The sequence below is a fragment of the Triturus cristatus genome, chromosome 10 (genome assembly GCF_964204655.1).
Source record: "Triturus cristatus chromosome 10, aTriCri1.1, whole genome shotgun sequence".
Lineage (NCBI taxonomy): Eukaryota > Metazoa > Chordata > Amphibia > Caudata > Salamandridae > Triturus > Triturus cristatus.
In genome coordinates this window covers 283,860,130-283,887,463 of record NC_140593.1, presented here as the reverse complement: position 1 = coordinate 283,887,463, position 27,334 = coordinate 283,860,130, and the positions used below count along the sequence as shown (strand labels likewise).

The 27,334-nt window shown below is 44.4% G+C and overlaps 1 protein-coding gene across 2 annotated transcripts in view; it reads left to right on the top strand.

Moving 5' to 3' along the window:
* The window catches only part of CDK14 (cyclin dependent kinase 14), a 2,110,677-nt gene that overhangs the window by 1,995,175 nt on the left and 88,168 nt on the right, over window positions 1–27,334 (top strand). The window lies entirely within an intron of this gene.

Below are 27,334 nucleotides of genomic sequence, written 5' to 3'. Positions count from 1 at the left end.
TAAGCCCAAATGTTATGTTATGTTAATTTTGACTTGTAGAGTGCTTAATACCTGCAGGTCTCTAAGCGCTTCAAGCAGATCCACGGGCGTTTCAAGGGAGGGTTGTATCTCAGAGGGGAGTGTTATGCCCAGGCTTCAGTAAATAGTAGGGTCTTAAGCCAGCACTTGCTGTCTCTGCTCTTTGCCATGTGCCTGCCCAATTGGCAATTTGGGCAGGCACATAGGGTACACAAACATAGGGGAGCTCATACAAGTTAGATCAATCAACATGTGTCTGCTGTTGTGGGATTAGGGGTGTGGTGGGCTAAGGTATTTTGGAGCAGAGGCCAAGTAGACTTAGCCATGTTGCCTTTCATCTTCCTTGTGCAACGTCACATTTCGACATATAAGGTATTGTCTACCTCAGTAGGGACTTGTTCTCTTGGAGATCTGGTCAGACAGCTCAGGGGTTGGAACGGTAGGTTATCTTTTTATTTACACAAAAAAGTGTTCTAGAGCAGGGGCACCAGCCGCTTTGCAAATTATTTAGTGGGTCTGAACTATGACGCTATATTTATATGCTCTGAAGTAGCTCTCAGGACAGTGTGGGTGGATCGCCAATAGTTACACAATACGATGGGCTACAAGGAGTGGGACCAAGGCACTGAGAGAACAACGTCAGCTGCAATACTAGCTGTGAGCTGGACTCCAGCATGAGAAAGTCAACAGGCTGTGGCAAGATAAATCCGTGAGCTCACGCTGTTTCCACTGCTTGTGGTGCTTTCAAGGTCATGAGTTCACATCTTGACAAGACCTTGATTTCTAGCCCTTATAAAAGTGGGATGGCTGTATAAAATGTTGAGTAATTATAATGTCTGCCTACTGCTGTCAAAGAGCTGTCATTTTCTGCATTAGTGATGCAACTACCCATTTTAGGAAATGAGTCGAGCCATCACAACCAGGTGTAACGAGGAGTTAGAGAAGCGTTTTTGTTTGCCAAGGACCATAGCACCTGGTCCTCTGTGCAGAGAGCACGTTGAAATCTATTCATATTTTGCATCTGAGCATCAAAAGCACATTTATGCAGATGCAAGAAAATGCAGCTAAACCATTCAAGGTGCCTTACTGTTGTATCCTTCCTTTTACTCCCACCTTGGTACCTTCCATCCACCCCCGCCTTCCCTCTCTCCTTGGTATCGCCTGATGCTTACCTTAGAATGTTGACAGACTACTCGCCAGTGCGAGAGCGGTTGGCTTGATTAAAGGAGTTGTATCTTCACCTCGGCTCTTCAGCTTCATTATTACACTGGCGACGATTTTCCTGCGTGGGGGGCAGGTCAAGCCAATTCCCCTTTTCCTGTGTGCTCTCGAAGAAACTGTGCAGCAATTCTGTAAAGCTGTGCTGGAGTACGGCATCTCCGATTGTAGAGAGAGCTGCTGACGGCATAAAGGAATCCTGATGAGCGTGTGTTCCTTCAGAGCTCACTCGACAGCTGATGAGCGAGGAGTTGTATTTTCAGTCAGTTTCTCGTCGGACGGTGAAGCCTCCTCTCAGGAAGTACTCGACAGCTGACGTGCGAGGAGTCGAATTCCAGTCAGTTTCTCGTCGGACGGTGAACGCCTCCTCACGCCCACCAGTGGGCGGAGTTCACTGGGATTGCAGGACGATCGTCTGGCTTGCTTCCACACGCCCATAGCGGGCGGAGCTATCGTGTGTGTGGCAGACGACGAACGATTGGGGGCAGTCCGCGTCTGGTCAGTTTCATCCTAACGCCCACCTGCGGGCGGAGTTCACTACGGCACCGTAGGATCGAGCAAGAGCTTCCCCGAGCCTCAAGCGGGTAAAGTAACGTGCTCGTTTTGTCCTGGTGGCGGTTACGCTGCTGTTGGGTGCTGGCTGCTGCTGGTGCTCGCTTCTACAGGTGGTGACGCGCAGCAGGGACAAGCTTCGAGCTACGCTGATTCTGCTCGGCGGAGGTCTCTGCGGTGGGTGCTGGGAGGAGATCGGTGCCGCTCTGGAGGAAGGTGCTGTCAGCGTCTCCATCTTCAGTTCCTTCCTGCTTTTGGGCATACTCTCGCTGCTGCAAGTATCCTTTACCTTTTGGTTGCTGGCTACCTTATGTTGAGGTACAATTTTACCTCACCATTTCTACTGATCCTGCATTAGCCGTTCATTACCTTACAGTTGTGCTTCATTGCTGAAGCGATGCATTCACCTCCCCTCCAGCAGTAAGTCTTACTGGCCAATCATCTTGCATTACATTTACCAAGGTATAGCCAGTGGAAGTCTGACTCAACTTAGTGGTGCTACAATTTACGTACTTACTGTTGGTAACTCTATTCATTTTGCTTGTGTTGGACTCCCGAGTGCCATTCCTTGTTAACGTTGGCTGCATTGTTGATTCCTCCTGTGTGAAGCATGGGTACTCCAGGAATTTGCCAACCTCCCTCATTTCTAAATGATAGCGGGGACCCTGAAATTCATTGGAAGGAATGGACCAAGCTTTTTGAATCTTACTTGATTGCAATGGGTGGGGAGAGATTTTCTGCTCTAAGGAAACAACATCTTCTCCTTCACAATATGGGTGTTCATGGGCGCAAAGTGTATGAAACTCTGCCAGAACCCGAGTTGGAGGAAGATGACGACCTTGATGTTTATGACATAACTATGTTAAAGTTAGGCAATCATTTTGGGGACAAAATAAATGTGGTCCTAGAACGTCATAAGTTCTTCAGTAGGTCCCAAGGGAAAAATGAGTCTGTGAAAAACTATATAGCAGTGTTGAGGGGTCTAACTCAAAGGTGTGATTTTGGAGATCTTAACGACTCACTTATACGCGACCAGTTGGTCAGGTGTACAAGTAATTGTAGGATTCAAGAGAAATTGTTATCCAAAAATCCTTCATTGGAAGAAGCTATTTCCATAGCTCAGTCAATTGAGCACACCGCTAAATGTATGAAGGAAATTAAAATTCCTGAGGAAGTGGTTGCAGCGATACAAGTTGATGCGTCTATTAAGAATGGTACAAAAGTTAGACATAGAGGAGAGTCTTCTATAAAGTCCCCTAGAGAACAAAATGATCTCAAATGCTATAGATGTGGGAGGAGTAATCACCTAGCTAACAACCCGTCATGTACTGCTCGTAATGCTCATTGTAAGAAGTGTAACAGAAGGGGACATTTAGCTAGTGTGCAGGGACAACGACTCTTGCCAAGTTAAAGCCATTAATGCACCCAGCGAAGACCAACCCAGTTTTGTGTTCCAAGTAAAGAGTCCGGCTGGTAGTAATTCTAATGAATACCCAAAATGCAACATTGTAATCAATAGGGAGTCTTTTGAAATGTTTGCAGACTCCTGCTCACCTTTTACTCTGTTAAATGTGAATGATTTCAGGAAAATCGATGGGGAACCAAACATGGTTATATCTACACCTGACATTTCACCCCATGGATATACAAAAGATCCTATTCCGTTAGTGGGGATGGTGGAGACACAAATACATTTTAAAGGGAGGTCCACGGTGGGTAAAGTCTACCTAGTCAGCTCTGGATCCAATCTCCTAGGGTGGCGTCACCAAAGGGAACTTGGCATTATCCTTGACCCCAATAGTAAGGAACAGGTCAAAATAATTAAAGAAGTCACGGAAGTGTCACCCCTCTGTGAAGAATTCCCCAATCTTTTCTCTAACGATCTGGGATTGTTGAAAAACTATCAACATAAGATAAAAATTAGACAAGGGGCCAAACCTGTAGCCCATAAAACACGTCAGGTTCCTCTACTCCTGAGACAACCTTTGAAGGAAGAACTCGACAAATTGTGCCATTTAGGCGTCATCCATCCTGTAGACGCATCGGAGTGGTTATCTCCAATCGTGATAGCCTCAAAGGCCAATGGACAGGGCATTCGCCTTTGTATTGATTTACGCAGCCTTAATGAAAACATTTGGGTGGAACGGTTCCCTCTTCCAAACATTAATGAGATGTTGAGTACCATGGGTAAGGCCAAGATTTTTTCAGTTATAGATCTCTCCATGGCCTACTATCAAGTTGATCTTCACCCTGATTCTAGGCCACTAACAGCATTTTCTACTCCTTTTGGTACATACATGTTTGGTAGAATGCCTTTCGGCTTGGCCTCGGCGGCAGCCGTATTTCAAAAAATAATGCAAAGGGTACTGGAAGGAATCCCTAACAGCATGTGCTTCCAGGATGATGTGTTGGTTTACGGTGCGGATGAAGAAGAACATGACTCCATATTTAGGAAGGTGTGTTCCAGGCTCACTGTTGCGGGACTTACTGTAAAAAAAAGACAAATGCAAGATCAAAGTCACTGAGGTGGATTACTTGGGTCACAATCTTTCTTTTGAAGGGATAAAACCTAAACTCAGTCTAGTTCAAGCTGTGGAAAATGCCCCCGTACCAACGAACAAGGAAGAGCTGAAATCCTTTTTAGGACTTGTCGAGTACATGGCGAAGTTCATCCCCAATTTTTCTGAAAAATGTGAGTCCTTACGAGAACTGCTAAGGAAAAATTGCGAATTTAAATGGGGGAAAAATCACTCTGAATCCATAGCTAAGTTAAAAAAAGAAATTATTAGCTCACGGGCATTGGGCCCGTTTGACCATAAGAAGAGAACCATTCTATGCACTGATGCATCCAACAAAGGTCTTGGGGCCACTCTAACACAGAAGGGAGAAGGTGTAGAAACCATCATAGCTTTTGCTTCCCGCACCTTAAGTCCACCAGAACGGAACTATTCCGTAATTGAAAGGGAAGCTTTGGCATGCTACTGGGCCATTAACCATTTCAAACTTTTTCTTTGGGGAAGTGCTTTTACGGTTCGCACGGACCACAAACCTTTAACACACATTTTTTCATCTAAAAAGGTATTTTGCGAATCCCCTAGGATAGCTAAATGGGTCCTTGGGCTGGAGAAATTTAATTTTCGCATTGAGTACCTTCCTGGTCAGGACAATGTCCTTGCAGACTATTTATCTAGATCTCCCATTACAGGGAACATTGAGGATGACCCGTTAGACACTCCTGTTCTTTCCATTCTCACACCTTCCTTTTCTAAGGAGGAATGGGATGAGGAAATGGAGAAGGACTCCAGCATGAAGGCACTCAAAGGTCTTATCATAAATGGGTGGCCGGAAAAGTGTGGTGAGGTCATGGAGAGCTTAAAAGGGTTCTGGGAAGTTAGAAATGAGCTGAACATCCATGGGAACAAAATTTATCGCAATTCCAAAATTGTGCCACCTGATGCTCTCAGAGATAAGATAATAGACCTTGCCCATGAAGGCCATTTGGGAAGGAGCCTCACTAAAAGCAAAGTGAGGAACAGTTTCTGGTTCCCAAAGATGGACTCAATGGTAGAACTGAAGGTTAAGGACTGCTATAACTGTGCCAAAAGTGACAAGGTAAAGTCCACTCACAGGGTCCCCCTTTCCCCCGTGGAGGTACCTACTGTTCCTTGGACAAAATTGGCCATGGATGTAATTGGCCCAATGGATGCTCTAGGTCCACAAAGAAGGTTCATGTTTGTTTTGGTGGACTATACTTCTCATTGGGTGAACGTAAAATTTACTCCCTCCACTACGACCAAGAACCTCATCGCATTTTTAAAGTCAGTATTTTCCTATGAGGGGGTACCTTCCACGTTAGTGACCGACAATGGGGTACAATTTACTTCGGAGGAAATGGTATTGTTTTTGAAGAACCTTACCATCAAGCATGAGAAAACGGCCCTCTACTGTCCCAAGGCCAATGGGTTGGTGGAGAGGATGAACCGTATGATCAAAGATCATATCCAACTGGCAATATCTAATGGTTTCAACGTAGACAATTCTCTGAGAGACTGTTTGTGGGCCTACCACACGGCGCCCAATTTAGTGACGGGTATATCCCCTTTTGTGGTGTTGAGAGGGAGAGAACCTGGCACAAAGTTGTTCCCCCTTTGGCTCGAGGGGGGTAAGTCTGTTGTCTATGACAGAACAGAAAGTCAGGTAAAAGTTCAGCAACATCAAGCCCGCTACAAAGAGTGGTATGACAAGAAATATGGTGTGAAGAATTTAAAAGCCAATGTCAATGATTCTGCAGTGATAAAGAAACCCACTAGGGTACCGGTGGGACAGAGCAAATTTCTCCTTCCTATAAGAATAAAGAACAAGGGGAGAAACGTGGTGGAGTTGGAGGATGGTCATGTATGGAGCGGGGATAGAGTTGTTGTGTAATCTTCACCTCGCGTTTGTTTTCGCTATGTTGGGTAGGAGATGTGTTGTATCCTTCCTTTCACTCCCACCTTGGTACCTTCCATCCCCCCCCCGCCTTCCCTCTCTCCGTGGTATCACCGTAAGCTTACCCTACATTTTGACTCTACTCGCCTGTGCTTGAGCGGGGATAGAGTTGTTGAGTGAATTTCACCTCGCCCTGTTATCTGTTATGTTGGGTAAGGAGATGTGTTGTATCCTTCCTTTTACTCCCACCTTGGTACCTTCCATCCACCCCCGCCTTCCCTCTCTCCTTGGTATCGCCTGATGCTTACCTTAGAATGTTGACAGACTACTCGCCAGTGCGAGAGCGGTTGGCTTGATTAAAGGAGTTGTATCTTCACCTCGGCTCTTCAGCTTCATTATTACACTTACCTTAATTTAATACCCATGGTGTACAAGGTCAAAGCTCAGCAGTAGAAGTTTACCATGCACACAGCTGAGAGCAGGACCTTCCATTGCCACTTAATTGTATCAGCCGAGTAGGGTTCTTGGTCACGCATGTTTTATTTGCATCTTTTATTAGTTAGCGCCCCTGTTTACTGTCGTGCCCCTAAGCATGTAGCCGAGCAGCATTCTTCAGCTGTGTATGGTTTCATGGCATACATTGTAGAAATAGGTGCCTGCTCCCCTGTGTTGATCATATGCAAATGTGCCCGGGTGACTGGGGCAGCATGCTACGCTAAGGGCATTATTTCCTACAATTAGACAAATGCAGCCACGCCCTTCTCTCTACAACTGTGGTATGTAAGGAGGATGTAGATGATCCCTCCTAAATTGGGCATTCTAAAGGAAGGGCACACATTGTATGTACCTCAAGGGGTGGATGGCATGGGGCCTGTTTAAAAATCCACAGGTCATCCCATTTCCAATGCTTGCAACCAGTAAAAGTAAAAAAAAGTGAGGAAAAGAGAGTGAATATTCTCTAAATGTAGCAATGCATTTGTGATCAAGGGAAGGAATGATTCATTCAACTCCACAGTTTGGGTGGAAAATAGTTGATTAATAAGACCAATGAGCTGCTGAGATAACCCATTGAGCTGAGCCTCTTCCACAGGTGATCTGTGTGTTGCATTCAAATGGCATGTTTGGATTCTTACTGGAATCATTCACATTTGTAAACCTACACACACACCCCCCACCCCCACCTGACATACACCTAAAACTAGCCAGGAATATTGGCTTTGTAAATGGTAGTTTAAGGTAAATGAGTAATAACAATGATTTTGTTTAAAACAACTAGTATTAATAAAAATGTTCCAATTATGAAATTGTGAGACTGTGAATTAAACATTACTGAAGCCTGTGGAAGGGTTAGTGGTTTTAGAGAACCTCAGTCACTCATGTTATTTTCACTCTGTTAGACATGTGCACCTTTTTTCTCTCCACATCTTGTCTATCTGCATCTCTCTTTTTTTTTTTTAAAGTTCTTTATTGTTTTAAAACAAAGACATCCCCAACCCACCCCCCACCCCCTCTCAGAAAAAATAATTCATTATGATAGTATTTACATATGTCAATAGAAAACATAGAGGAAAAAAAAGAAGGTATACATACATATATATGTTAAATACTGTAGGAGAGTAGGGTCTGCTATCCTATGGTCACCCCAAATTTTTGCTTTTTGCTTCACTGGTTTTTGACATATTGAGGCTGTGGGCCTGCTAATCAGACCCCCAGCCTGCTGTTCTCTCTACTAAATTTACACTATGCACCATAGGTGCATAACCAATTGGAAGTGGATCACCCTGTGAGCCCCTGTACCAGTGTACACTAGGTACCCAGGGCATTGGTGTATCTAAGGCCTGCCAGGGGCTGAAGCATGTATTATGCCACCCCAGGCTTGGCCTAACAAATTTGACACAACTGGCTGATCACTCAGCTGGGGTAAGTTGGTGTAATCACCTCTTACTTAGGTGTAGTATACCTATACCTAACCTTAAATGGGACACATGTTAACCTATAAGTCACTCCTATGGCAGGCCTTGACAATCCTGAAGGCAGAGTGCTTGGTTCCATGTGAGATGGTGCTCTGGCATGAGCTGAGCCTGTCTGCAGTGGTCGGAACCACTTCCTTCTACTGTTTCCAGATATCGTCATACCATATACTCTTAAGTGCATTATGAACCTCGCGGTTAAATGCTAACTTTGGTTTGGCTTTATCAAAACATGTCGAGTAAGGTGTCATACGAATTGGAATACTAACCCCTCGCCAATTCTGGCGACGGGGTTAGCATTCCACCCTTCTAGAGGGACACGACATGTACAGTACCTGAAACCCGGGTAAAATCAGACATAGCCTCAGCTGCACAAAATGGATGCTGCCACCACAGACACAAGTCTGCCCTCCTGCTGCTGGGAGTCCTTCCAGCTTGGGAGGTGTGGACAAAGGGTTTCCTGCCAGGGGAGGTGCGTGCACCACCCCAGACAGGATTTTGTGTATTGGTCAGGTAGGGCTTGAATAGAATGAGACATGCCTGAGGCTCACAAGGAGCCTCGGTGCATATGCCAGTTCAAACCGGTCCTGGGGCACACCAGCCCTGGACCTGGGGCGAGCTGGACAAAGGATTGGGGGTGTAACCACCCCCCTTCCTGGTCCCACCCATAGGGAGGGACCTAGCAGGTAGTCCGGCCCCTAGAATCCGAATAAAGGTAGGAGCTGTGTCCTAAGACTTTAGACATCCTGGAATCAACTTGAAACTAAGAAGAAGACGGGAACTTCGACGCTCTGCCGCACAGAGGACTGAAGCCAATCTCCCCTGTGGTCAGGGAGTGACCACCTTGCTAACACAAGCACCATCCAGCGAATCAACGTCTGCTTTGCCGCCGCCTCCCGCCGGAGCCCGAGCCCAGAGACTGACCAGACCTGGACCTCCAGACCTCTCACCGCCCGATCCACAGTCCCTGAAAAGAGGAGACCCGTGGAGGCACCGAGACACGTGGAGCCAGCCATCTTGAAACGACCACGACAAGCTGCAAGCGCAACAACCGAGGCTCCCTCCAAGTTGTGCTTTGAGATCTGAAAAGCCCAACACCCGAGCAGCATCTGCACCAAAGGTGAGCCCTCCAGCATCTCCACAATCTGCGTGGGGCCCTTCTGCATTTTGCCACTCGACGTGCCTAACCGGTTGCTGGCCCGCTGGCTAGTGGCCATCTTGGCGACGAACTTCAAGAAATACACCGCTGGTCTGGTTGCTCCAGACTGGCCCTTGCTCCCCTCCAAAGGAGCAGTCCCTCTGACCTTGCTGGTCAGAACCATCAGCTTATTTTGTTTTCCACAACAATTGCTTTTGCCAAGGCTTGTTTGCTTTGATCAAGTCGCCGACACCGCCGACAGCGAGAGCCTGCGTGGGACAGCTCGTGAACCGACTCCTGGACGTCGTCGACCTTCAGGGACCACGTGGCTGCAGAGACAAGCTACACCTTCCTTCCTGTTTGCACCCGACATCGCCTGGTACCCACCTGGTGCCACGCTGGTCACTGGCTAGTGACTGTGAACACTGTCCCCTCTGCTTACAGGTCTTCTACAACTCCGATCCACCCTTGGATCCACCGCATCTCTTCCGGACCGACCGCCTGCAGCATCTTTGTCTTCAGGCTCCATTGAACAGATAGAAGAAACCCGACGCACTTCGAGACCTATGCACCCGCTTCCTGTGGGTGAGGTAAAGCTGGCACTCTGGTGCCCAAGTGTAGAGTAACATCTCTAGTGTCTGTGTTTCCAATCTTGAGTTCATAGTCCATCCGGAAGATCCTTTTTGCAGTAACTTTGTAACTTTTACGCACCCATTGAAAACCTATGGGAGCTCGCGTGTGACTATTTGCTCTGCACACGCAACCCGTGGACCTCCTGGTCACTAACTAAAGTTAGCTCCTTGTATGCCCAGCGATTCTAGAGGCCCTAGGCCTTTTCCCTTTTCTGTTCGTGGTACTTATACCACTATTTTAGTATATGGTTTGAGCGGCCACCAGGGCCTATCCATATAAAGTGCAACTTCTGTGTATCCTAACGTATTCTTGTTTAACGATTTGTGCTCCTGTGCTCATAAAGAGTCTAGGGGTTACTTTGAGAAATAAATACATATATATTTTCAATATATATCTGTGTGGTGTCCTTTCATTGGTATAAAAGGGGGTTACATTTGGTAAAACAGCCTGCTTAACACGTTTCACGAGTTTAGCCTCAAAGACTGCTTAGCCTACGCTACCACTAGGGCAGCTAGTCCGAAAAGGTTAACTTACAACCACACCATAAGGGTTGCTTGGCATAGTACAAGGTGGTCACTTAAACTAGTGAACATCATATACCAGGCCAACTTCTCACAAATACTTAATTCAATATCATTAGAATTTTATCCATTGGGTTAGAGGATCCCATATCTCTAATCCTTTTAACCTCCTGTTTTTACCCTTTCTTCTATAAATAGCTAGTTCCAGTCTATGTGTCGCTAACATTCGATAACGCCATTGTTGGAATACTGGTGGTGTTGGATCTAACCATGCCGAAGCGATAAATAATCTTAAAATTGACATTGAGATAAATATTAATCCTTTTATTTCACTTGGTCGATTATTATCATCAATGCCCAGCAAGATTTCCCCCACAGAGATTTCAATTTTAGTATGAGAGATTTCTGATAAAAAATCAGAGATATCTTTGATCAGCCCCTGTAGGGTGTTACATGTGGTGAATATATGTACAATGTCTGCTTTGTAGAGATTGCATCTAGGGCATCTTCTTCCCATTCCGGTCCACCATTTTGATATTCTACTTGGTGTATAATATAACAAAAAGAATGTTTTATAGTATTGTGCTTGTAGTCTGGTGGACATTAAAAATGTTTGAGAAAGTTCGAATGATTTAATCACTGTGGAGGCCGACATATCTAAAGTTTCCTGCCATTTTATATAGTATTTATCCATATCATCCGGACATAGGCTCAAGAGATGATTATATATTTCTCCTATTTTAGTCCACTTTCCTTGATTCACAAATTCTATGCATTGAATCTTTTCGAATTTCGATCTGCCACCACCTTTCCTTGATATAAAGTCCCTGATTTGGAGATATTTGAAAAAGTCTCTATAACTCATCATATATTCTTTTCTAATTTCTTCGAAGGATTTTATACCTGTAGATGTAAAAAAACAGCCCAAATGTGTAATCCCTGCTACTATCCACCTTTTCATATATGCATCTCTAAATAACTCTGGTAGGTTGTTGTTATCTAGTAATAATGTATAGTGAGAAAGCCTTCCAATCCCCCTATCTGCATCTCATCTGAATATGTACTGGTGTTTACTTTTTAACCCCTTCGACGCTCATGACGGAACGGTTCCGTCATGAGCGTCGGTTGAGCTGTGCTCATGACGGAACCGTTCCGTCATGACCACGCCCGCGCAAGCAGCAGTCAGCACCGCGGGGGAATCCGCCCCGCATGGAAGGGGTTAACATGAGTACTCAATGACTTTGCTGGATGTAGCGAAATTGGAATGTGTACCCCCACACTCGTTATGAGTGCAGAACTGAGGGGGAAGCAAAGTCCTTAAAGGGTCAAAGTGAGCTATCAGTGGCAATATTCTCACAAATGGCAAGATATGGTTGAGATACTTGCATAGTCCAATAACTGGGACCTTAATAGCATAGGACACATTTGGCCTTGCTTAAAGGTACTTGGCCAGTCCATCAAAAGTTTGGTGACGTTTTCAGCTGTTGCAACGCCCTCAATAGAATCTATCTTAATCCATAGAAGGATAGACTTTGCTGCCCTAGGAATGAGATGTGCGGTATGCATGAAAGTTGTTAGCGCTTGATATTCTCACTCATGCTCACAACTTTGCATTGGTGAGCCGCACGAGAGGAAAAACACTGCCAAGTGACGGTTGGCAGAGGACCACGTTTTACCGCCTACCCCTAGTTTTTTTTCAATGAATTCAGCACCTGGTTATGGTATTGCCTTGACGCAGTGCATGTTGCAACTGGAAGAGCAGTTGCTTGGGTGCTCGTGTGAGGCAAGGACGGTTCACACATTGAAAAGCAACTGCACTTAGTGGGTGGGGCTGGATGTGCACATACCGTTATGAGGGAGGGAGGTGACTGGGGGTGTGGTTAGCAGATTGATACTACTGGGAGCACTTGCACACCCCTCACAGAGCAGATTGATACTACTGGGAGCACTTGCACACCCCTCACAGAGCAGATTGATACTACTGGGAGAACTTGCACACCCCTCACAGAGCTGATTGATACTACTGGGAGCACTTGCACACCCCTCACAGAACCGATTGATACTACTGGGAGGACTTGCACACCCCTCACAGAGCAGATTGATACTACTGGGAGCACTTGCACACCCCTCACAGAGCCGATCGATACTACTGGGAGCACTTGCACACCCCTCACAGAGCCGATTGATACTACTGGGAGCACTTGCACACCCCTCACAGAGCCGATTGATACTACTGGGAGCACTTGCACACCCCTCACAGAGCCGATTGATACTACTGGGAGTACTTGCAACCCCTCACAGAGCAGATTGATACTACTGGGAGAACTTGCACACCCCTCACAGAGCTGATTGATACTACTGGGAGCACTTGCACACCCCTCACAGAACCGATTGATACTACTGGGAGCACTTGCACACCCCTCACAGAGCAGATTGATACTACTGGGAGCACTTGCACACCCCTCACAGAGCCGATCGATACTACTGGGAGCACTTGCACACCCCTCACAGAGCCGATTGATACTACTGGGAGCACTTGCACACCCCTCACAGAGCCGATTGATACTACTGGGAGCACTTGCACACCCCTCACAGAGCTGATTGATACTACTGGGAGCACTTGCACACCCCTCACAGAGCCGATTGATACTACTGGGAGCACTTGCACACCCCTCACAGAGCCGATTGATACTACTGGGAGCACTTGCACACCCCTCACAGAGCCGATTGATACTACTGGGAGTACTTGCAACCCCTCACAGAGCAGATTGATACTACTGGGAGTACTTGCACACCCCTCACAGAGCCGATTGATACTACTGAGAGCACTTGCACACCCCTCACAGAGTAGTAGTTTCATACAAACTGTAGTGCCCACACACTCCAGACAGAATAGTTGTCTCAGACAATTTACACTTCAGACAACATACAGCACTCCAAGCTCTCACAGAGTAGCAGTCTCGACTGAAAGCCCCCTCACACAATAGAAGTCAAACATTACCACAAGCAAGCTCACATGCTTGTCCGTCTCAAGCACCTTTAGTAACAGCCTAACTAGAGCAAGCACTTGTACCTGACTCGAGGGCACTCCAGTTCTGCAGCCATTACTGTAACACTTGCACTGACATAGCGGTAATAGTTGTTTATATATATATTGGGGCTTTCTTAACAGTGTGCGACCTATTGGCTTTGTCGGTGCTTGTTCTTTTATTATTGTTTAAAGCATTAGTATCTGTAGTGTTGCTGATGCTACATGTAAATGTTAGCAGATAAAATGTGGTCACTGAGTTGTGGTTTAAAGTCACTTTACCGTTTGGATTTCTTGTCAATCACCATTCTCTTAAAGCACTGTCCACCAGAGGTGGTGATAAAACGTGCAGTACCATTGACTCACAAATGACACTTTCAGACGGAAGACTGGGCGAGGAACCGGGGTCAGAGGTGAAGAATTCATTGTTTCAATCACAACTGCAGTTTCCAGTAAGATCTTTTTATAAGTCTAGGAATTGTATAGTTTTTCTCTCATGGCCTTAGTTCGTTTAACCTATGCTGGTTTGCATGTGAAAGATGGAAACATTTTAGTTTGCATATTATGGGGGCATTTTTGTTTGGCATTAATTCAGTCTGAGCTAGAAATGTCTCAGAGTTGTATTTTATTGTTTAATTTATATTGCGCATCGTAACCCTGGCAAGGGCATGAAGCTCCCCGAAGCACCTGGGTTCCTGGAAGGCCATTTCGGAGCGCGTGGGTGAAAGGGCGTGGCGCTGTGTTTTGGAAGGGAAGTGTTGGGTGTGATGAGTGATGTCTGGAAACAAGGTCCAATCACATTGCGCCAAATGAGCATCTCAGCACAAGTGATTGCAGAAAAGTGTCCGCATAGTCACGGCTGCTATTGCGAGTACCTACCACATTGTCCAGCAGTCGTCTACATCATGCATGCATGTGGACGGGAGAGGATGTGGTGTTACTGCCAGAACTGTGGACCTTGGAACTGGAGAACCAGGTTGGAGTCTTGGCGTCCGCTAAACATAACAACATGAATGTGTCCTTGTATAAGGTAACTGTTGCTCATGTAAAGCGCCCGATACCTCTTAGTCGAGTTTGCGCTATATAAAAACTGCAACAAAAGAAAAGTGAAATGTTTTTAAGGCTCACTTAAATTGTAGGTACTTCTCAGTTCTTATTTTTTGCAAAATCGACTTGCAATCTAGTACCTGCTGTCCATGCACTGGGGAAGACAGAACAGAGCCTCAGGATCTGGCGTTATTTCACATAGGTTTTTATCTGTATGGTGTTAAATACATGTATGTCACTTAATAAAAGGTGTCCATGGATTCTATAACTTGACAGGGTGAAGGAGTCTACCAGTCCACATCAAAGAGCAGACGTCTTTTTAAATTGGTCTCTCCGGGTAAGCTATCCTCGGCTATGCCGAACGCAGACAAATACTCCACGTGGGGATGTGAATTTGATTGTGTGCCTGAGTATTATTAATAATAAGTTACTTCAGTAATGACTGCAGAAGGAGGTGGTCGAAGACACAAGTATGCTAATGCCTCGCGCTCTGCAGCCTGTCATGTCCCTCCTAATGAGCAGCCCCGCGCATCTCACTCAACGCGCCCCCATCTGTCGCTTGTCAGCTCCGTCTCTGGTGCTGATGAAAGCGACTCTCCGTGCACGGGATGCTGGTGTGGGTGGCCAATTGCAGAAGCCTCTATTTTTATATAAACTTATCAATCAACTCTGCATCCGGTGCTGGCTCTGCCGCACATTTAGTGTCAACTGGGGAAGACGGATCTCTATTTTCAGTGTGAATAGAGTTCGGGTTACTAGTGTGTCCGGAGTCGGAATATATTGAGGACACTGGCAAGGAAAGTCATGAACATTCCTTCCATCAGTGATATGGTCTATGACGCTGTAAACGCGTATGGGTCTATGCACAAAGGTGGAATACATGAAGTTGTACTCCTGTAGTACTCTCTTACATACTCTCACATGCCTTTGAAAATTTGCCTCTAACATCGAAAATGGGATTATTCAGAAAAATAGTCATATGCAGTTAGTGCAATTAGAAAGGGCTGTGTCCTCTATGCTATTTTATTAATATGGAGTTGGATGTTTTGAGGCCGATTTAGGAGCATGTAAGTGTCTAGGAGTACTTGGACTCATGAATGCTTTGTGAAACCATCCTGCAAATTGCAGCCTTCAGGTGCCAGTGTCTGAAACTAGGTTATGGGAAATTAAGTTAATTTTGCTTTTTAAATTGAAGGCAAAGATGGCAAACGAAAATGGTGGAGTGTGTCAGTATATGTGACCATCCATCGCCCCACTCCTGGTAATGCACAGGTCACCAGTTTGGTCTTTAGAGGAATGTAATTTCAGAAAGCCCTTTTTTTGTCATAAATGTACAAATACATCAGTAAAATGTGTGGATTTCATTACAAGACCGGAGGCTACCATTATGCTTATCACCTTTAATGCGTCTCCAAGCAGCCGCATACATCATAAAGCAAGTGTTCCAAATAGAACGTTAATAACAATAAAAGGCATGAGCCCACAACATTCAGCCTCTTTTAAATGCGGCTCCAGGCAGATAAGTTCTCTTACATTTCTTCTCTAACTTAAATTTATCTTGTGCTGACAATGTACCTTCTCTAATTTACTTTTCACTTTACCTTACTATACTTTTTATATATCCGTGTTCCCTTCACACACTAAACCGTATCTGTGTCCTTTCGTACGTCCTGCCTCTCATTCCGCTCCGTGTTTGGGCCTTTCCCCCCCCTTTTCTCTTCCTCCTCCATTGTCCTCATTACCACCTCCAATTTATGGAGGTTGGATTATGACCATGCACTTACCCTCTAATTAAAATCTATGTTTAGTATTATATTCAATACACCTTTGAAAATCCTCCTACCCGGACTTCATTGACCAATCCTCCGCCCGCTTCGCTGATCAATCCCGCTCTCGCTTCACCTCGCCGTCCGGTCCGATTCCATTTTCACACGATTTAACATCGGCGCCTGTGCGCATCAAAGATTAGAGGAATGAACCTTGGCAACGCGACGCTAATATCGTCGCGTTGCCAGGGAACATTCCTCGACTCCATTTTTTACTCCAACGCTGCCTATCGGTCCTTTTTCCACGCGCTGCCCATTTCCTGGCAACCAGCGTATCAACAGCCTCCGGTGATCGCGCTCGAGCGCATTTACGATCACCGGAGGAAAGGAGTTGATCAGCTGTGGCAGTTTCTACGCTTCTATTCTTAATCCTTTGCCTTAACCTTAGCCTTTAATCCAAAAAAAATAAAATAAGAAGGGGAGAGGAGAGTTATACTAATATAATTATTTTTTTTAAACCCTCATTCCCCTACCTTACCTAACAAAACAAAAAAAGGGGGAGAAATACAATTATTTATTAATTTTTATTATTATACTATATTAAAAAAAAAAGGAGAGAAAGAGAACATATATTAAAATAAATAAATAATAGGAAAGAGAATACTCTATTCATTTTATCTTTCCTACTTTCACCTATCATGTCTGACTTCGATTCAGACGAAGCAGAGGCTAGCGCACCTACTCCCAACTTAAACAATGGGGCTTTTAAAAACATCATTCACGAGGAAATGAGATCCTGTATGTTGGAGACTTTGTCTAAAGTGATTACATCTAAAAGATCCTTCCTATGTGATGAGGATAACAACTCTCTAGACCAACATACTCTCCCTAACGAAGATCTCACTAATACAAGGGGAAAAACACTCAAAAAATTTAAAAACTTAGATTTTATCCCCAAGAGCACTGGAGGTCCTAGTACCTCTACTTTTATGGGAGATCACTGCACCTCTATTACCTTGGTTGTCTCTAGCGGCACAACACATAAAGGTGTCCCCAGCGGCACAATGCATAAAGGTGTCCTCAGCGGCACAAAATATCCAGGTGTCCCCTGCGGCACAAATATCGAAGTGCTCAAAATGACGGCCTCGTTGATAATGATGATGATCTTGATATTGATGATGCCTCTAATTCTCCCAATGAATATGTCTTAGATCTAGATCAAGACGATCTTGAATTCAACTCACTCGATGAAGACCTTCCTCACTCTTCTAAAGATACCATCTTAGACCCCCTAGGTCAAGAAATGTTCTCTCCCCTTAATATTAAACACCCCAGCAGCTCAGAATGGATTCCTCACGACCACGTGAGCAAATTCATAAACAAATGGCTAAGGAACCCCCTAGACAGGGATGCTCCGAACCTATTAGGAGCTGAATGCTCTCGACCCTCCATCGGAAATAAAGCTTGCCAGACTCCAAATCTTGATCCAGAACTCATCAAGTACCTCTTTAAACTTGGAAGAGACCCTAGAAAGGGTATGGAGTGATCCCTAAAAGGTTGCCAAGATAGAGTCATAGACATCCTGGGCCCCCTTGCAAGAATTATCGATGTCACGGTAGAAAGCTACATTAATGGGACTCCCTTTAACACAGAACTCATTAGAGGCCTTAGCCAGAGAGCTCTTGTTCTACTAGGTAACGCTAATGCCAGCCTGAACTCTGAGAGGAGAAGAGTAGTCCTCACCAAAATTAGCCCGAAACTAAGCGACTTAGCTGACAAAGAACCCTCTATCAACTCCAAGGGCTTGCTCTTTGGAGAAGACCTGATTAAAACTCAAGGGAAATATGTCTCAACTTTTACAGCCCTAGATAAAGCCCACCAAAACATGAAGAGAGTCTTTAACTCAAATAACCTTTTCGGGAGGGCCGGTAGACGGGGCCAGTCTTCCGGACGCTTCAACCGGAGGCCCTATCCTAGAGGAAGAGGATATGGCGGAAGGGGATTCACTCCCTCAAACACCCCTCAATTCTTTCCGCAAAGAGGAAGAGGATTTCATTCCAGAAACTTCAGATCCCACATAGCATCCATCGACAACAACACCTAAAGTGAGTACAATCCCTACCTTCCCTCCTCATCCCCTTTCCCCCAAAGTAGGTGGGAGACTCAAACTCTTTTTCAACAATTGGAAATTAATAACCCAAGACACATGGGATTTAAACACTGTGAGAGGGTTTATGATAGACTTAACCCAAACTCCTTACCAATCTTCTTTCCCGAGAGAAATGTCTCTTACCTTAAATCAGGAAAAGATAATAGAGGAGGAAATCTCCTCCATGCTTCAGAAGGGCGCTATAGTAGAAGTCCCCTTAGAGATGCTAAAATTTATAAGCACCCTCTTCCTTGTCAAAAAGAAAGACAAAGGTTGGCGACCCGTCATAAATCTAAGAGATCTCAACAAATACCTTGTTTACAGACACTTCAAAATGGAGGGAATTCATCTCCTGAGGGACCTACTTCTAGAGGGAGACTGGCTTGTACAATTAGACCTAAAGGACGCCTACTTTACCATCCCCATGGCCAAAGTTCACCAACCTTTCCTTCAATTCCTATGGAAAAACCATCTCTTCCAATTCAAAGCCCTTCCCTTCGGTCTCTCTTCAGCCCCCTGGTGTTTCACCAAGGTAATGAGATCAATCGCTTCATCCTTAAGAGAAAAAGGTATTCGCATGATACTATACCTAGACGATATTCTCATCCTCTCTCAGGACCACTGTCAAATCCTTCAAGACCTGAAAACTGTGATGGACCTACTAGAAAACCTGGGGTTCATCATAAACAAAGAAAAGTCAATCCTTTCCCCTTCCAGAAACTTGGAATTCCTAGGTTTTACCGTAGATACCATAAAATGCCTCCTTCTCCTTCCTCCAAAGAAAAGATCAAAATTAAAGAAAGAAATAAGACACATCCTAAAACTTCAAAAATTTCCCTTAAGGGAACTAGCCAGGTTACTAGGTCTCCTTTCCTCTTCGATACAAGCTATCTTTCCAGGCCCCTTAAATTATCGTGCCCTTCAGAGAGTGAAAGCCAGAGCCCTTCAATCGGGCCTCTGGTACGGAGACCTCATCTCGCTAGACCAAGAAGCAAAAGTAGAACTGATCTGGTGGTTAGACAACCTAGAGGCATGGAATGGGAAAGCAATATTTGGCTCAACTCCAGAATTCGTTTTAGAATCAGATGCCAGCCTTCATGGCTGGGGAGCTTGCTTCCAAGGCCAGAACACTGGCGGAATCTGGTCTCTAGAAGAATCCTCACATCACATAAATTTCTTGGAATTGACGGCCGGCCTCTATGCCTTGATGAGTTTCAAACAATCCATTCAGGGCAGGTCCATCATCCTAAAAATGGACAATATCTCCGCTGTTGCCTACATAAATCGGCTAGGTGGAACCAAATCTTCAGACCTCTCCAACCTAGCCAAGAAACGTTGGATGTTCTGTTTAGAACACAAAATATCTCTAAGAGCCGAATATCTCCCAGGCAAATCCAATGTATCCGGAGATTGGAACTCAAGTTCCTCTTAGACTTCAGCGACTGGAAACTCAACGTCTCCGTCTTCAATTCTATCAACAAATTTTGGGGTCCCCTGGAAATAGATCTTTTGCCAACAGGCTAACCTTCCAAATCGAGAATTATTACAGTTGGATGCCAGTTAATTCGGCAATTGTAAAACATATTCCGATTTTCTATCATTACCAAGAAATCACACATTGTAAAATACAGAAGCCAACCCCCATCCTTTGTTCTGGAACAGATGGCCATGCTGGTTGATTGAACAAAACCGAAAGCAATAATTTATGATTGATGGAATTATTGATTTATAATTTAATTATTATGCTCTTGCTTTTTCAGACTTGGCTAATAAAAAGAGGAAAATGTACAAGCTGGCAGAGTGTGCATATATATCTTACTTTATTGCAGTTAGCCAAATGTAAATGGCATTGGTGGTTCTAAATAATGTGTTATTTACATCAGGCGCCTGTAAAGGATATCATGTTACATAAATAGGTAGAAAAATTGGAACATTCAAAATAGACTTAATTTATCTCTGTTTTAAATCATAGAATAGCTTAGTGCAAGATGGCAGTAGAGCTAATGGCAGTCGCGGCACGCATGATTTGGGGTGAGGGGACATGTGGGGGGGTCGTGCATGGGAGTTAATTTAAAAGAAAATAATAAACTTACCTTCCCGGGTCCCACGCCATCTCAGATCCTGGCCGGGTCTTACATAACAGGAAGCAGGCAGCCTCCCTCCCCTCCCCTAATCCAATCACAATGGCAGCGTTTTGATTGGTGGGGACACCGACGAGCTGGGCGTCTATGGGAGGGCCATTTTCTCCATGTTGGCTGCATGCAGCCTACAAAGAGAAAAGGAAGAGTGCGCATGACTGTTTTGGTCTGGGGCGGACCAAACAGTCGGGGCCCGCAGCATTGGGCAAGCCACTCCTCCCCTGCCCTCGAGCAGACCCGCCCACCCCCAACCAAACCCTTCTGCTTTCTCACAGTGCGAGAAGCAGAAACATAAAACAGTAGTTTTACCATTTTATGTTTCTGCTTCTTGCACTGCGAGAAAGCAATGGGGCGACGCTCCTCCATCCTAATGGAGGAGCCACCCCTGGCTAATAGGCTCAGTTTTCGATTTATTGATGCATGTAACTTTGGCTTATACGTGCAAGAAGGCCTTTTGTAGTATGCAAAACCACTTTTGGCATTTAGAACTCTGTTTTTCTTTCCAAATAGTATTTATTCACAGAATGTTACGTTATGTTACAGTGATTTGTTAAGCGCACGAATACCAACTGGTGTCTTGGTGCTAGGAGTATTGCAGAATATCCAGGTTTTAAGTTCTATACTGAAGGTCATTAAAGTCGACAGACCCCTAATACAGTTAGGGAGGCTATTCCAAAGTTTGGTGGCAGCTACTGTGAAACATCTGCCGCCTTTCGGGTCCTGAGCATCAGTTTGCCCCTTCTGAGGAGAGGCATCTGTTGGGGGAATACCACTTCAATGACAGCCTCTAAAACTGAGGCCCTGTGTCGTGCAGCACCTTATATGTGATGCATAAGGCTTTAAATTTGATGTGGGTTCTTACTGGAAGCCAATTGGGGTTTTTAATGTGTTTGGCCACTGATTGAAACTTAGGGATACCAAGAAGGAGCCTTGCCTCAGCATTCTGTATCATTTGGAACTTTCTTAACTGTTTCTCAAGCATGTTAAGATAAAGCTATTACAATAATCTAACTTAGATAGAACAAGGGAGGTGATTATGATCTTTCTACTGTTCTCGGGAATATAGGGCAGATTTGTTTTAGCGTTTTGAGTAAATAAAAACTAGAGGATGTGACTGCGTTTACTTGAGGCTCAAAGTTGAGTTTGTCATCAATTATCACTCCTATGTTTTTAGCGTTTGTCACTGGGATAGGTAATGAACCCAGTTCCTCCGGCCACCAAGCCGACTACCAGTTAGGGAAGAGATTTCTGAACAAAAACAGAAATATTGTTTTTGTAAGTAATGCTAACCCGAGGGGTCAGGGAGCAATCATTTCTGGACTCAAAGGTCATGTGGTTAAACATACATACATTTATTAGTTTGTGAGCATTGACAAATCCATGTCTGACCCATTTCCACTATGGAAAAGATTGGATATTTACTCCTGGCTTCATCAAGAGTGAATCCCTGGGAAAATGGAAAGAACACCTTGTCCCTCTTTGAATGTATTGGGATGTAGATGTGTGTCCTGTGTATGCTGAAGGTGCTCAACATATTTATATTTTATCTATTTGGTATTTAACTCACTAGCTTGTGACAACACTTCTTAATACAGTTTTTTTTGTGGTCTTTTATCAGGTCTTCTTCCAGTGTATAAAAGTTATTGTCCATCCACGTGAGAAGGGTCCACCTAGTGTAACATCATAGCCTGCATTTGGTGGCCCATTCATCTTGTATTGTCTGGGAAATAAGCAAAAGGCTCTTTGAAGTCTCAATTTTATATTTCTTTTAAAGGATGATTGGTTTGGCTGGTTCCTCAAGTCCTTGCTTCATGAGTTCCAGAGTTCCACAGTTTGAAATGTGCTTGTTATCCCTCTGAGTATGTTGCGTGAAATCAGTATGAGGGACCAGATCTTGGTCTGAGATTGCAGCTGGCAACATGCTAATTTGGACCAGACTTGTGTTTTGAAGATAATACAGAGTAGGCTGAACTCAACTTTCTGGGGCACTGGGATCCAGAGAAAGTCTTTGGGAGCTCAGTTGACGTGATCTGACTTTGCATCACTTGTTCCTCTGTTTTTTCATGTTGATGCATAGGCTGACCTCTTGATTTTTGCATCATCTGTAGTTTGACATAATCTTTCATAAATGCTCTTGCATAGATTTGTTTTGCAAAACTTGAGCAGCAATAAAACCAGGGACCTGGAGGGTTCAGTCTGATGCCTTGGTTGGAGAAGTGGGAAGATTTTTTTAAGATTGGCGGGTGACATTAAATCGACTGCAGAAGTAAGATGTGCAAAAAGACATTCCTTGTTGAACCATACTCTAAGAACGTTTACTGTTGCCGATGGGGATGGTGTGCTTACTAACCTTATCAGCAGGTTGAAGATAGACTATCAGTTATGGTATTGACAGTTGTCATAATGTCAGTCTTTGTATTATTCACCTGTAGATAGGTGTTCTTCATCCAGTAGAATAGGAGAGGTATATCACAAAACATGAAATATTTTGTTCTGGTCTGGACTAACCAAGCTGATGCCATTTTCAATGTTATCTGCATATATTTTGAATTGTATTCAGTATTGAGAGATGACTAATGCAAGCGTTCTTCTATAAATGTTGAGGAGTAGTGGATATAAAAATGCTTTAATTTGGAGTTCTTTTAAATGTGGAAACCAGCAGGTAGCACAACTATTTCTTATTTTCTGGTGCCTTGCAATGACGTTGTTAATGACATAACACCATCTGTTTCTTAACTTTTCAGATAATTTCCAGATACTTTTAAAGATTTTATCTGCTATGTGCAAAAATAGACCTAATCTTTGCAGTACATTTTTAGACATAAAGCACTGGATGTATACTGTGAGCACCAGGGGCTGCAAAGGCATTGCAGCAATACGAAGGATTGCCTGCACATTTGAATAACAGCTATGCATTGAAGAGTGCTGGTATAGACCATCACAACTATTGCAGTCCTGTGGAAAAGTGCATATAAAGTTGATGGTCACTTCTCAGCAGAAAATATACACAATGGCTTATATTTGTGCAAGGTAGCAAAATAATGAACTGCAGGTAGTCATAGAAATATTAAAGTATGTGTTATTCATTTACATGCAGTCAGTGTTTGCCTTGTTTTGTACACTATTGTCTCTAAGAGTGTTACTTCTAGATTGGATAATATATACAGTACAAGAGATTCAAAATTGAACTATTAATAGATCTCAATATTTAGAATGATTTGTGCAATTAGGAGTAATGAAAATCTATGAAGTAGCTTCTCGAAGGCAAGATAAAGTTGTCAGGTGACATTTGTATTGACGTAGCTGGTGCATTTTCTATATTACATCCAATTCTCTTTTTTGTATCCCTGTAGATATGTCACTGAGTAAGGGCGTATACCTCTTTGGCCTGGCATACTCCTTTCTTCACATTTATCCACCGTCTCTTAGCCTTGCCCCACTGACACTAGGGATTGTAAAAGTCACCTATGCCCCTGCCAAGCATCCAACATAATCATCGACAAAGGATCTTCTGGCAGGAAGGAAGGAACATAAATACTGAGATAAGAAAGGGAGACTCAGAGTAATTAATATTAAGTCATCTCGACATTGCCTCTGTATACCCTTCATTGTCCCATACCTTACCTCAGTGGGATGTACCAAAGTGGCATGCCTTTGTCACAATCCACTTGTTGCACACCAGATACCACGAGTAATCCAATACACAGGTAATTTTTGAAACATTACTCCTGAATGAAGTAGAATAATTACAGTCCTCAGTCTTTGGGGAAAACTACTGAAGAGTGATCCGTACTGCTATCAGTACTCCAGTTGGAGGAAACCCTAATTTCTTGAAGCACCTACTAAGTGTGGGCTGAAGATGACCCTGCTGTTGCCCCCCTCCCCCTCTTCACCCCCTAAGCATTTCCTAGCATCAATGATCATGATCACTTTAGCAGTAGGGAAAGGTAGATGCCTGATGCAATGTTCGACAGGATCAACCAATATTGCTTGTGACTGCAAAAACACATTCTCACTGGGATGTATGCTTCAAAATATATTGACTGTGGAGCCCAGTATTACAAAATGTGAAGGCTCGAGTGAAAACAAAGCCAGAGATCTACAAAGATACAGACGGTGTTGGACTAAGCCCTTTCTGTGAGGTCCTCCCCAGACTTTTCCCTTCACCCTCCTGCTTTCTGAACCAGTTTGTGTTGGCTTTTAGGACTCTGCACACTTTACCAATGCTAACTAGTGCTAAAGTGCTTGTGCTCTCTCCTTTAAATGTGGTAGAATTGGCTTACACCCAGTTGTCATATTTATTTTACTTGTAAGTTCCTATTAAAATGTGCCCAGGACGCGTAAATTAAATGCTACGAGTGGGCTTACAGCACCTATTGTGTCACTCACTTAAGCAACCCTTTAAACATGTCTTAGGTCTGCGATCGTAGCCTGTGTGTGCAGTTTTTAGACTGCTATTTCAACCTGGCAAAAGAAAACTTTTGGCAGGCCCAAACGTCCCTTTTTAATACATAGGTAGTACTGCTAGGGTAGGATCTAAACAGCCCATAGGGCAGAATACAGTGTAGTTATAAAGTAGGACATATACTTTTACGTTTTACATTGTGACAAACTCTTAAATTCCTTTGTCACTACTGCAAGGCCTGCATATTTCATAGGATAACATCAGTTACCTTATTACATTTAATAAGCTGTAACTTCCAATTGAGAGCAGGTGGACAGGTCGAGTTTGGTGACTGAAGAATTGCAATTAAGAGCTTTTTTTAATGGTGAAGTCAGATTTTTAGTCACAATTTTGAAAATGGCCCTTTTAGATAGCTGGCATTTTCATGTCCTAACCATTTGGTTCCTGCAGCCTGTTACTTAGTCACATGACTAGGTGTAGCTGACAGTTGGTCTTTGTATATTGCTCCCAGACAGTGAGAGAAATAGAAGACAAGGGGGAGGAGCTGCCATCTACCACACTTGCACCTCTAAAAAATACTCTTACTGGGTACTCTTACAACTAGTCTATTGTGACCCCAGCGAAGCTGGAGCCTGTCCAGGGAGAAAAGGGTTGCCTGACACCTCAAGAGGGTGGAAACCGTTATAAGCTTTTCCAACTTCAAAGTGTGTGTCAGATGTAAATATTAGACTCTTAGACCCAACTCTTCCGTACACTTCTAGACCTGTGGACTGTGCCCGGAAGAAGGACTGCTGTGCTGCCGAAAGGACTCCCACTCTGCTGGACTACTGCCCTGAAGGACTGCTGCCTTACCGTGCTGACCTGTTACTCTGTTGCCCTCTTGCTTGGATGAGGATGACTAGATCTGCATCTATAAACCATGGACCCCAGAGTGACTCCAAGGGCTAGTTAGCTGGCATGCCGATCATAAGCCTCTGGGCCAGAACTGGCTTTCAACAACCTTGAACCCAGCACTTGGACTCTGCTATCTGTGAGACCTGCCTTGCCAAGTGGTGCCACCCCAGTCCTGGGCCCCTGAAAGAGGGCCTGATGGTGCTCTGCCAGCCCATCTGTGGAATCAGTAGAACTGATGCATCTCCTCTGTGGCGGGGGGCATTTCCCGCAGAATTTGCGCATCAATTCGGCTGCTTGGCACATCATCCTCTGAAACAACGCAACACCTTTGCTGTGTTGATTTCTCAGATGCAAGGGCTTTTCATCTCCATTGAAGGTCATTGGATCTGTCACTGCGCAACCCATCTCTACGCAAGTATATCGCTTCACCCCCAGCACCCTGTTGGAACTACAGCTGAATGACACATCTCAATGCAAGGACATTGCCTCCCACTTCGCAGCCCACGGAAATGCCACTGCGCCTGCATATCCTTGCCCGGACCTCACATTGCCTCTGCTGTGAGATGCATTTTTGACCCAGGACTTTGCAGCTCTCCGCAACCAGGTCCTTGTACCCGGCCTGCACTCAATTGCGGTCAGGCTGATCGTGTGACTTTGTCCTGGTCCAGAGCAACCAGATAACCACAGTTGGCGCTTTGTGTTTTTGGCACTATTTTCATTGAAATCGTTAAACTTGCATATCTACGGTCTACTGATTGTTTTTTTTCGTTTTGGTCTTTATTTATTTATAAAAAATGTACTCTGGGATTCTTCTTGTGGCCAATAAAAATATTTTTTTTTTTTAAAAAGGGATTCTTCTTGTGTTGTGTTTTCATGTTATTACTGTTTGAAGTGTTGCACAAATGCTTTACATGTTGCCTCTAAGTTAAACCCAACTTCTCTTTGCCATGCTACCAGAGGGTGAGCACAGGTTAATTTGGTAACCCAATTTCTTACACTGGTGATCAGCGGTGAGGATTTGGACTTCTGGTTGTGCAGTGCCCTACAGTAGGTTTGTTTTACATTTCCATCAGATATAAATAATTTGAGATCATTTCATCTGTTTAACCTCTTCGGTGCCTGTGACGAGCTGGACTCGTCATGGGCCGCGGTGGCGCTGTGCCCATGACGAGTCCAGCTCGTCACAAACCCCGCCCGCTAATGTAACGGCCGGCACAGGGCGGGGAAAGGGGCGGGCACCGAAGGGGTTAAATTGTCCTTGATTGGCTCTTTTTGTTTTCCCAAATCTGCTCTCATTCCCACCTGACTGTCTGTTACCATACCTGCAGTAATTGAGTTTGTGCTGGCCAATCTGGGAAGATACACTGTGGTTGAGATCAAACAGTTTTTAAAGCAAAGGGGACTGCAAATGAAGAAGGGCACCAAGAAA